At 46.9% G+C, this 12,609-nt stretch overlaps 1 protein-coding gene across 1 annotated transcript in view; it reads left to right on the forward strand.

Annotated features, from left to right (window-relative positions):
- The first annotated feature begins 2,991 nt into the window (after positions 1–2,991).
- The window catches only part of MADD (MAP kinase activating death domain), a 72,001-nt gene continuing 62,383 nt past the window's right edge, over positions 2,992–12,609 (forward strand). Inside the window, exon 1 of the mRNA XM_048305490.1 lies at positions 2,992–3,064. The gene's annotated coding sequence lies outside the window, so the exon portion shown is untranslated. The remainder of the gene's footprint in view (positions 3,065–12,609) is intronic.

The following is a 12,609-nucleotide window of genomic DNA, read 5'->3' on the forward strand; positions in this document are numbered from 1 at the left end:
TTTTGACATTCTCTGATGTGCTGTCATGAGACTGGAGGAGGGTGGAATAAGTTCTTGCTGTAACAAACTCAAAACTGGTAAGAAATGATGAGTGTATGTGTTGGGGAGAAGCAAGAATTGATGAGAAAGAAATAGCAGCGCAACCGCAGGCAGTTTCTTTTGGTCTTCAGTATGAGATTTGTAGCTCAGTATGCACCTTGCTGTGTGCCAGAGGTGGCATATAGGTGAAGTGGATTAAGTGTGCATCAGGAAGACCATGCATTATGCATATACACCTCAACTCCATTTGTACAGCTACATTCAGAATGTAACCCTTTTATCGTATGTGCTCTACTCCATTTTCTGCATTCTGTGGCTCACCAGAATTGAAAGAGGAGTCCAGTGTGCCCCTGGCTGTCAAGTGGATTTCAGTAGGACCTTACCTGACTCCTGATATGCTGCTCATTTCTGATGTATTCCTAGGAGAAACACCAGGAACAGTTGAACATGTGCATTGCCTCAAAGAGAGCAGCAGGCTAGGGGAAAGCAGAGAGCTGTCCAGCATTAGCTGCTGCCTAAGTGCTTGATGATCTCCTGCCTCAATGGGAAAGTGATGGTCAATCTAGCAAGGCTCCACACCACAGACTATTCTGCTGGAGCCTTTGCGTTACTCTGGAGTACAAAATTTAAATTGGAATCTACTAAGCCCAGAGGAAGAAGGGATAGGAATAGGCTTATAGGAGACTGCAGTGAGGTATGAGATGGGGACTAATGAGCAGAGCTCAAGAGCTCATCAGTGCTGTGTGGATTAGAGGATGGGCTGGGCCCTGCTTTTGAGGGATTTGCTAAACAATGAGGTTGTCAACAGAAGAGCTGCTGTTTAACTTCTAGCTTTACATTCTTTATTTTGAGCTGCATCTCCTTAATTTGAAGAGAAAAACTGCATGTAAATTTGAGGGATTCTCAAGGTACAACCTATAACATTGCTGCGGATGGCAGTGGTGAAAACAGTGATTTTCCTTGCCTCTGTGGTTTAAACCCAGACAGCTACCAAGCCCCACACAATCACTTGCTCACTCCCCACCAGCAGGACTAGGGAGAGAATCAGAAGGGTAAAAGCCAGAAAACTCGTGGGTTGAGATAAAGACAGTTTAATAGAGAAAGCAAAAGCTGTGCACACAGGCAAAGTAAAACAAGGAATTAATTCACTGTTTCTCATGGAAAAGCAGGTGTTCAGCCATCACCAGGAGAGCGGGGCCTTACCACATGTAGTTTTTACTTGGGAAGACAAACACCACTGCTCTAAACATCCCCCTCTTCCTCCTTCTTCCCCCCCCTTACATACTGAGCATGATGCCCCATGGTCTGGAATATCCCTTTGGTCAGCTGGGGTCACCTGTCCTGGCTGTGTCTCCTCCCAACCTCCCATGCACCCCCAACTTTCTCACCACCAAGGCAGCATGAAAAGCAGAAAGGGCCTTTGGTCCGTGTAAGCCCTGCTCAGCAGTAACAAAAACACTTCTGTTATCAACCCTGGGTTCAGCACAGATCCTAAACACAGCCCTGTGCCAGCCACTGGGAAGGAAAGTAACTCTACCAGCCTAAAACAGCACATTCTGCCTTGTGCATCCCTTTTCATTATCATGTAGTCAAATGCAATCTCCTTGTTTACATCTTCAGGTTCTCACTTTTTTTGGATGTGCAAATCAGTACAGAATTATTTTTTGTCTTTTAGAAGCTTCCCAGGTTAGCCCATGGAGCTCAAGTAAGCAGGTGTGTGGGAAGAACCTTCCCTGAGATTGGTGACCCTTTGTACTTTTATGTTTACAAAATTCTATCTAGGCCTGAGACAGTCCTGCTGCTCTAAGTCTCTCTACCTGACCTATTTCAAATTAATTTTGCTGATTTGGCCACTGGAGAAATCTTGGGGTGCTTGAGTTACAATCCTGGGAGGTGTTCCTGGTTGGCTGGACCCTTACTCAACAGCTGTATTTGCTCATGATCCATTCAGATCAACGGGGAGGGAGAAAAGGTGGGTGTATTTCTGGAAACCCAATTCCTCTAGAGTGGGGAAAGTATAGATGGGGAATATCAAATAGTGTTTCTCCATTTTGCACCCCATATATATCAAAATTGTGTGTTACTTGTGGTGCTTTTGGTTGTGTTTTGGGTTTATTTTGGTAGTTTGGGTTTTATTAATAAATGGATTTGTTTGTGCAGCGTACGGGTTTTTAGGAGCTTGGAAGGAATTAAAAAAAGCTGTATCTCAAGCTTTTAATAACCGAATTCTCTTGTAATCTTACGAAGCTAGTAGCAAATCAGCAAGTATGTAGCTCAATACAGAGGGTGAAAGTACACAGCACACTCTCTCCTCGCTGCAAGGCGGCGCGTCCTCGTCCGTGTGGAGCCGCGCTTTGCTGCGAGGCTTTAGCTGCTGCTCGCCAGGACGAGGTCTGAAAGCACCTGGAATGTTCCCGGTTCTCTCGCGGCAGCCCGCCCAGGAGGGCTGCTTCCCTCCCCGACGTCCCGCCTGCCTCCCCGCTCCCCGACGTCCCGCCTCCGCCTCCCCGCTCCCTGACCGTCCCGCCTGCCTCCCCGCTCCCCGACGTCCCGCCTCCGCCTCCCCTCTCCCTGACCGTCCCGCCTGCCTCCCCGCTCCCTGACCGTCCCGCCTCCGCCTCCCCGCTCCCCGACGTCCCGCCTCCGCCTCCCCGCTCCCTGACCGTCCCGCCTGCCTCCCCGCTCCCCGACGTCCCGCCTCCGCCTCCCCTCTCCCTGACCGTCCCGCCTGCCTCCCCGCTCCCTGACCGTCCCGCCTCCGCCTCCCCGCTCCCTGACCGTCCCGCCTCCGCCTCCCCGCTCCCTGACCGTCCCGCCTCCGCCTCCGCGCCCGCCGTCCGCCCCTCCCCGGCTGCAGCGCCCCCTGCGGGCGGCTGGCGAGGCGGCTCCCCCCGCCCCGGCTGCGAGTGGTTCGCTCCGCCCGCCCTCGCTGCCCCCCTGCGGGCGGCGGTGGCGCGCGCCGCCGCTGGCGCTCGATGCGGAACTGAGCGGGCGGCGCAGAGCGGCGGCGGCGGCAGCGGTGCAGGTGAGCGGGGCGGGCCGGCCGGCCGGGGCCGGCTGCCCGGTGCCGGTGCCGCAGGCGGCCGGGTGCGTGCACATGTCAAAAGCGGACCCTACCCCGCCGACTCTACGTGTGGGTCGGGCTGGGGAGCGCGGAGCGCGGCCGGCGGCGCTGCCTGCGGTGACCCGCACCCGGACAGCTGGCGGCGGGGGCCCCCCCGCCCGCCCTGAGCGCTGCCGCAGCCGCCCAGCCGGGCGCGGTGGTGATGCTCGGGAGCGGTGAGCCCTTCCGCAAGGTCACGGCCAGCGGCGGGCAGAGATGGTGGCTCGCCGTTGCGGGGAGCGGCGCCGGCCGGGCTCGGCTCCATCGTCCCGGGGCGCCGGTGGCGGGCGGGGCCGCGATGTCCCGCTGTGGCAGCGGGGCTCAGCCCGCCGCTGTCGGAGCCGTCCCCGCGAGGGAGCGGCAGCAGCCCCTGCGGGGTCGCTTGCGGGTTTCCAGCCGGGACTGACCGGCTTCGGGAATGGCGGCGTGGCCGGCCGGGGAGGGGGCTCGGCCGGAGGCGGAGGTGTGAGCGCGGGGCCGGCGCCCTCGGTCCCGGGCCTCCCGGCGGCTTTTCCTCGCTCTCTACCGGGAGGAAGCAGACAGGATAGTGAAGGAAGGGAGAAGGGCGGCGCAGGGCCAAGATCCCCTTGGAAAGGGTGAGGTGTGCAGCCTTGTGAAGAGCTTGCTGCGGTAATGCGACTGGAAAGGTGCTTTTACTCTTTGGTTTGTAAACAGCAGATCCTGTTACTCCGCAAGACAATAGAATAGGAAATCCACTTTATACTGGGCAATTTCTTATGAAGTCGGCTATAAATCAAGAGCATTTTCCCCTCAGAAATGGGTGTCACCACCTTGTTGTGTTGCTCGCTTTAATTGTCAGGCGGAGGAGGGGAAGAAAGCTTGGTCTGTGTCACTGTTCGTGTGGAGTCACGATAAAGAAGTGTTTCGAGAAATGATGAGCTTGGAAGGAAACTGATTTGTTTCCCGTCTTCTCTCCGTTTTTCCCCTGAGCTCTCCCATATAGCACACTGTTTTCAGTCATACGCAAAATAATATACATTATAAATTTGAAGCCCCATGGAGACGAGGTAGAACTGTGGTCTGGCAATATGTTGTGCTCTCCCTAGAACAGCCAGCCATTTTCTCTACATCCAGTGTGACTCTGGGTCAGCATTTCTGTTGGTGGGCTCTCAAGTGTCCTTGCTGTGCTCCTTGCACCATTGCTTATCTGCAAAAAGGATGCTACTTGTAGACACAAGCAAGGGGAGGGAAGATGTATTGTGGTGTCCTGACGGTCACATAATCAAACCAAAGTCATCCAAATATAGGTTATTTGGGAAGTGTCTCTATTTTTGGACTTCATACTGTTTGAACCTAGGGAACTGTTTTGGATTGGGCACAAGAAGTACTTGCTGTTTTCAGCACTAATGAAGAGCTGCAGTCCTGACACATCCGAGAGAGCACTTCACATCCAACATAGCTAAAATGCAGTTTTTACAGGATCTAATCTGGTCATCCCCTCATAGCATGTTATGTAACACTGAACTGATAGATCATTCCAGCTATAAAACACTATTTTTGTCTTACTGTTGTATAGCTAGAAAATGCACAGAGTTTGAAAACAATTTAATAGACACTGGAATTAAATGCACACTTGTTAAGTATCTTACTGTGTGTTTAATAGAATGCAAAATCATCAGCAAGTCTCTAGAATGCTTTTGTTTGGACAGTAATACAACCTTGTGCTCACTAAAAGACCTTGTACCTGCTTGTCCAGTGGTGCTGCAGTTGTATCACAAGTCTGGACTCTTGTGTTCTTATCAAATTAACAGGTTTCAAGCTGTAAGCTTCAGAGTCCTACTGCACTGTTTTCTGCACCATTACTGCTTTTAGAACAATTCTATTTTACTGGATGGGCAGAAAAGGAAAGCAGTATCCTCACTGAAAGAACATTGTCCACACAAAATGCGTAGCATGGCCAAGAGACAGTTGCAGGATGTGTGTTACGTGCCAAAGCCATGAATGGTGGTGAACCAAAGGCTGTGTAGAAACTGACCAAAAAAAAAAAAAAGGTCTTTGCGTTTAAGGTTTTCATGGAAAAGCATAAATATACTAGAGGGCAAACCTCTTCTTGAACCATGATACCATTCTGCAACTCTTTTGAAAGCAGACAGGGTGTGCATATAGTGAATCACAGAATGTGCTGAGTTGGAAGGTACCCACAAGGATCACTTGAGTCCAACTCCTGGCCCTTCACAAGACCATCCCCAAGAGCCACTATCAAGATGTTCAGTCTGGTCTATTTAATATATTCTGTGATGAGCCAGTTGAAAAACCAAATATTTATGAGAATTGTGAGTGTTAAATTAGAAAGTCACAAGTACTGCTAAATTCTAAGAGAATAAATTTCTTCAAAGGTTTTAATTTACAGCATTCCAGCTAATAGGTTTTCTCTGATACTCCTTTCCAGATACATTTGTTAGAGGAATGGCTTTCATTTTTTGTGAGGGGGAAAAAATTGGTAGAGATTTAGTATGTGAGGGGGGATAACAAATGGTGTAAAATACGGTATCTTCCCTGTCATTTCACACTGTCATTTTTTAACTGGATTTGCCACCATAGTCACAAGATGGTAATTGATACTTTTATGTTAAAACTTAGTACAGAGGTGAATGGTTCACTTACTTTCCATTAGGAAGGAATCGGAGATAGGCAATGCATATGTTACAACCCAGATGAATTCCTGAAATGTCCCTTGGCCCTGTTGTGCCTGCATTTAAGCTATACTGCATTAAATTTCCAGGCAGTTGATGTAGTTGTTCAGTGCACTAGTAGAAAATACAGATACAGCTTCTGATTAGGGATTTACAGCAATGAGGAAAGGATTTAGAAAAAAAGAATGAAAGAGCTTTATATGCAAGATTAATATCATGTCCCCAGTTTAAACAGCTTTCATCTATTTCAAGATATAAATTTTGATGAAGTAAAAGCATTTTCAGTGACCTAATAAGACACAAAGTGAAATAAAAATGAGCATCATGAGGCATCAATTAGAAAGGAATGTATTTTAGTGGGATAATCTGTTAATCTGTGGAAAAATTGTGATATTTCTTTTAAAGACAGAATGCTTTGCTGCTTTTCCTTCTCTACCTTGAGAGTTATGAAAAACTTACATTGACATTCACTCTCTGTAACTGAACGTGTATAGTTCAGCTGGTCTTTGCTCTGTTGTTTGAGCTAAAAAATAATTTTAGAACAATTAGGTTCTCTGTCACTGGATCTCCTTAAACCTGTCAAAACGCCATGGAAATTACTGTTGATTATTGACAAATATGCTCCTGATTTTTGTCTTGGAACTAGAATAACCAGCTGAAAACCCAAGCCAAGCCAACTGATGAAGTGACCCATGTGCTGCCAGGAGCTCTGAAATATCTTTACATTGGGGAACTCCCAGATGGGGAGGCTGTGCCTGTTGGTGCCCAGAAACCACTGAATCGTGAGAGGTTGTGTTCACTTTAGATCACTGCTACTAGCAGGACCCTTGCAGGGATTTAAAAGTAAGAAGTGCTGCTTGCATATGCCTAAATTACTTAAGCTGAGGCAGTTCTCATGGCTGTAATCCCAGACACTGCAGTTAAATGAGAGGCTCTTGTGTTTCTGGGTTGCTGTGAGAAATAATGCATCAGCGTAGCAGCAAGGAACAAGGTTTTATGGTTTTCTGTTTCTTACACAGCCTTCACTACTTCAAAGCAGCAGCATCCCTCGAAACAGAGCTGGTCATCCTGTTGCCTTTGATGTATCTAGTAATGTGTGTCAGATACCTCCTTTTTGTTTTGTTTGTAACTAATCTCTAAACAGTTGTGAGAATCAGGGAATTAACATTCGTTTTTTTATACAGGGGACAAAGATAATGTTACTGTCAAATTTGTTATCTGATGACATCCAGGAACTGTGTGTTATCTTTTGAGCAGAGCAGCCTTTTTTTTCATATCCTGTTACTTTGTCACATCTGCAAGATCAGTGCCTGGGTTGTGTCCTGCTTCCCATTATATTCTAACTGAATTTCCCAATGTCAGTGTAAAACTTTTTTGATTGCCTTCTTGCCTGTAGCTTTGACACCAGCTTCCCTGGATCTCTGCTTGCCTGGGTATCTTGTACTTGCTCTGGAAAGGCCCTTGTGACAGGAGATGAGGAGTTGCACCTCTGCCCGTTTCCATGTCATCAGCTAGTGGGCGGAGAGGAGTGCTTTTTGTGATACAGATAATTAAGAATCACAAGCAGTATCCACCAAAATTTGTTGCACCCACAAGCGCTGAGCCACTCTGCTGCCGTGTCTATTTCCTCTTGATAAACAGTTAAACTGCTCTGCTGGAGCCACGAGCTGGGCACGCTTCTTCTGTCCTCCAGGCCACCTGGTTTCTCCCTTCTCTCTTGTTAGTAGTCTTAAGACATACCCAGCAGGGTGGTGTTTTCCCTCCTTCCTTTGCCCTGGTGACTGCCCGTGTCTAGAAGGTCCTCTCGGGAGCCCCTGCTCTGTCATTTGCTGGCTACAACAGTTGCTTGAGGCGGTTGCTGTCCCTTCTTCACTCTGAGCTTGCTTCGCCCCGATGTTTACATGTGGGTGAGTCTGCCAAACTCATGCTTCTCACACCCCAGAGAGCGAGAAAATGGGCTTGTCTCCTTTATTTCCTTTCTGTTTTGACCAGCTGGTACTATGATTTATCACCAAAATTAATTGTAGGATCGGTTTGAGAGTAGGAATTCCTGATCTCCCACAGTGTTGACAAAGAGAAGGGGAAGGTGTGTAGAGGGAAGGAATAACAAGCAGGTGGCACACATGGGGAGACAGGCTGTGTGTTTCTAATACAAGGCAAAACAGATGTGAGGCTCTGAGTTCTGAGACGCTAACAACAGCCAAATGACTGGATTATTTCAAGTACTTTAATTTCTGGTTCGCATTATCCTGAACAATGTTTTAGTGTTTCCACATTGGTTGTGAGCATTCCCCCTCTTCTGTCTTACAAATGGATGTAATTTATTGTTGGGGTCCCATTTGTCTGTGTGACCCATTTCCAGGAAAGAGTCAAATGTGCCTGTATCTGGTGGTGGTGGTGCCATAAGTGATGTCTCCTGGCCCAGAGCTGCTTACCGTGGCTGGGGGAGGCGCCGTGGCAAGGGAGAGCACTGAATAATTTAGCAGTTGAAGCTGCATCCAGCAGTTCTCTCAAATGTCACATGCTTTGTTGTTTTCTTGTTATTTTTTTTATGGCTGTACATTTGCACTATTTGGTTTTTTGAAGAAAACCTTCTCGATGCCTGCATTGTGGGAACCGTGGCCTACTGCTCAAATGGGAACTGGGCAAAGGGCTGGGAATGGAAGCATCTTGTGGGTGCTGGGGTCTAGACTGCACTCAGAAGCAGCACTAATGTTTCTCAGCTCAAAGCTCAAGCCTAAAGCAGTTCTGGTTTGGAGAAGAATGTAATGCTGTAGTGGTTGCAGGAGGTGTGAGGCTAGTTCGGTTTGGCAGCATTGTGTGGGTTTTGGTTTGTCCTTCCTTCCCCCTTGCACTTCCTTGCACAGTGTATGACTGCAGATTTGAGGATCAGGGAAAAGGTGATGAGGCAGAGAGAATGAGAAGGCTCTCGTACTTTGTGATGATGATGTTTCACAAGGAGGGGCAAAAAAGGACATACTTGAAAAGACTTGGCCCTGTGTTACTGTTCTCTCATGCAAATCTCTGGAGATTATTTTTGAATAAGAGATGAATTTAAATTCAAACAGTGTAGAGCAGGAGAACTGGCCAGATTGGCAGAGGGTTTTTATGCCAGAATTTGTTCTGTGATTCTATAGTGAGCGGTGCTCTGTGTGCCCTGCACAAGGATCCTGCCCCGGGAGGATCACGAGAGCTATTCCACACAGTAAAGGAGGGGAGGAGAATAAGGTCTTTAACCTTAATTGAAGTATGTGAAATGTCCTGTGGCTGAGACTAAAATCTGTCATCTCCTTCCTATTAGGAAGTGGAGTACTATAAAAATGTGTGCTTTTCCTGCATTAGTTTGTTGTTGATGGTTTTCCCCAAGAGTGTAATGGAATAAAATGGATTACAGTATTTGCATACTGTTCTTCCTCAGTTGCTTATCTCTTGTTGCTCATTCAAGCCCTGGTCTTGATTTTTCTGCATGGCTTTCAGGTACCTCCTGGTGGGTGCAGCTCTGCCTCTGTGAGGCAGGTGCTGCTGGAACCACTCCTTTGCCTTTGCTGCTGCCTGCAAGTTCCTGCTAGGATTGTGAATTTGCATTAGCGCACTCTGCACGTTCTTTTTGTGCATGCACTGTGTGTCTGTGGAAGCATCCTGTGGGTACCTGGATAGGCGGATTTTGTCAGCTGTGGTTGGTACTCGGCTTCCCACGGGCAAGAATGGCTTCTGATATTTGTAGTACTCGTGGATATGGGAAACCTCACGGACTGGAAGGCGTTTAGCATGTTGCAGATACTGTGCTGTCATCTGGCTTGGGGCCTGCAGGTGCCAGGAGGGCTCTGTTTCAGCGCTGACTCCAGGCAGTCCTTGTGTCTGGCTGAAGCTTGTTTGTAGTGTGGGCAGTGCTGGGAGCTTTGGTGGTGGAGCAGAGGGGGTGGAGCACTGCAGCTGCTCTATAAATATACCCAACAGGCTAAAATCTAGGTACTAAAAGATTGGGTTGCTATGGTGATTGATCTGAATCAGATTACCTGTGGGTCTGTTTTCACAGCATGTGCATGTGTGGTGACTGCGTGATCTTGCATGTACAGCAGGCTGCTTTAGCCAAGCATTTGGCTGAAGCAGGGAGGAGAGAGGAAGCAACACTGAAGGGCTGACATATGGCAAGGACGGGAAAATCTGTCACTATAGCAACCGGGAACCTGAATCCGTGATGCTGCAAAAAGGTTCCCATCTGTGTGGCATGATACTCCTGTTTGTGGACTAATTCTGGTCACCTTCAGTCCATTTGTCAGCACCCCTGCCCATGCTACTTCCATTTTGCTCTGGAAAAATAATGTAGAGGCTAAATATCTTGGCTGTGTCAGTACTGTTTTCAGAAGGCAAAGAGATGATATTATATAGTAGGAAAGGAAGAAATCTTTAAATTATTGTAATTATTGAGAAGGGCTTTAAAAGAAGTCTTCTTGTATTGCCAAAACCTGTTTTCACCATTCATTCTTTAATTTTCTTTAATCTGGCTTGTTCTGTCCTTTCCCTCAAGATTTATCAATAAATGGAAAGTGGAAGTAGTTGGGGTGCATCTGCTGTTTTACCTGTAAGCAACTCTTACTGATGGAAGCGATTCATATGCTCCAGGGTGGATGCTTTTAGAATTTGCCTGCAGACCTGTTCTCTACCAGGTGATTTCTTATGCTTGGAACTATCCCAGGCATTTTGCAGAACCGCACCTGTATTATAGACTAGCCATACTAGATAAATATGCCATTGTCTGTTTAGGCATGCATGCTTGCAAAAAATGCCTTTTTTTTTTCTTCAAAGTGCTCGTATCTTCTTAGGAGTCACAGTATTGGCATGCAGTGCTGCCTTGCCAAGGTGCATGGTAACACACAAAGCAGCTGCACCAGTATAGCAAGTCCATCCAGGTCAGATTTTAGAAATTGTTCCATGTTCTGTCAAGTTCTGGAGAAGGGGAGGTGTTCTCATCTCTGTTGTTGTCTGTGTTTCTTGTGTTAGCAGAAACACTGTAGTATCTGGATAATAGCAATAATGAGCTTCCTAGAATGTTGCATATTTTAAAGTATAAAACTATTAGCAGTGTTTTATATGGCTGTTAAGCAGAAGAAATGAAAAATGGCTCATGTGAAAAGAGGACTGCTTGTCTGCTTCTTTAAAAGCTTAGTACAAGCAAAAATAGTGTGTGCTATACCAGAGATAACGTCTGGGATCATTTGAAACACACTGGGAAGAAGAAGTAACCAAAAATTCAGTGGTAAAGATTCCATGAAGATTATTAAAATGTCTAAAGATAGGTCAGATCTACCATGAACAGTTCATATTGTGCTTCAAACCATGTTGTTTTCAGTTCAACAGTGAGTTAAATGGAGTTCCTGCCCACACAGGTGAGGTTGGCTGGTCCTCAGATACTCACACCTAATTCTCATAGCTTAGCAGATAGATCAAGGTGTGTGATGTGAGAAAAAGAAACAAAAGTCAACCCAAAAGTGGGCATTGAAACTCCTGACCGTATTTGTGTTTGTTTAAGCTTTCAGTTTAGTTCGATTGGTGAGTCTTGAGTTCACAGAAAACAATGCACTAAGGTCAGGCATAGTGGCTATTAGTTCTCAACTCCGTACAGACTGTCTTGGCTGAGAGTAAATAGAAATTCAAGATGTTCCAAGGAAACGTAAAATTTAGTTCCTTTCTGGCATGGCTGAAAATTTGGTCTTTCAGAAGGTGAAGTTTCGGTGAACCATAATTCATGTGGCTTCTGTCCTGTAATTTGTTCTGTCTCCTTCACAATTTCCTCTTTTTTCTCTTGCAAATTAATGTCCCATGTACGCTCTTTATTCAGTCAGTGTGCAGATGGAATTGTATGATGCTGATTTATATTCTAAAGGTATCCATGCACTAGTGAAATGTGCAGTATGATCCTTTTACTAGATAAAAGCTGGAGATAATGGAAGAAGAATCCTTTCTGGAACCATCTTAAAGTATGGAAGAGTTGCAAGGAAAGCAGGGATTAGCACATTCCTGTTGGAAATTAATCTGTTGTCTTCACATCATTTTTGCAAGCAATGATGTAAATAGCTGCTGAGCATCATGCTGTTCGGGGTAAGCCTGGCCTATCAAAGCTGGAAGCCTCTCTGTGAGGAAAACAACGGCAGGTGAGTGTGGTGGGTTGACCTTGCCTAGATGCCAGTTGTCCACCGAGCCACTCTATCACACCCCTCCTCAGCAGGACAGGGGGAAGAAAATGAGACGGGAAAAAACCTTGTGGATCAAGGTAAAAGCAGTTTAATAAAGCGAAGATTGCATCCATGGAAGCAAAGAAGCCCAAGAAATTTTATTATCTACTTCCCAGAAGCAAGTGCTGTCCAGCCCTTTCCTGGGAAGAAGAGCTTCAGCAGGCTTAGTGGTTGCTCCAGAATATAAATGTTTTAAATAATGGATTCTCTGCCTTTCTCCTCCTCTCTCTTTTATCCTGAGCAGATGTCATATCCTTCTGGTCAGTTTGGGTCAGCTGTCCTGCCCATGTCCCCTCCCAAGACTTTGCATGCTCCCCAGCCGCTGATGGGGGGAGGATGTTGGAGATGCAGCCTTGATGCTGCGCCAGCGCTTCTCAGCAGTAGCTAAAACACTGGCGTGTTATCAACATCTTTCCAGTTACCAGTACACAGCACAGCGCTGGGAGAGCTGCTCTGGGGAAAATGACTTCCTTCTCAGCCTGACCCCATACAGTGACACAAGTGGTGTTAACAGTTTGTTGTAGTCAAGTTATTCTTTGACTAAATTGCTTTTTTCATCTAGATTTGTGTCTTGAATGAG

Source organism: Corvus hawaiiensis, chromosome 6 (assembly GCF_020740725.1).
Source record: "Corvus hawaiiensis isolate bCorHaw1 chromosome 6, bCorHaw1.pri.cur, whole genome shotgun sequence".
Taxonomy (NCBI): domain Eukaryota; kingdom Metazoa; phylum Chordata; class Aves; order Passeriformes; family Corvidae; genus Corvus; species Corvus hawaiiensis.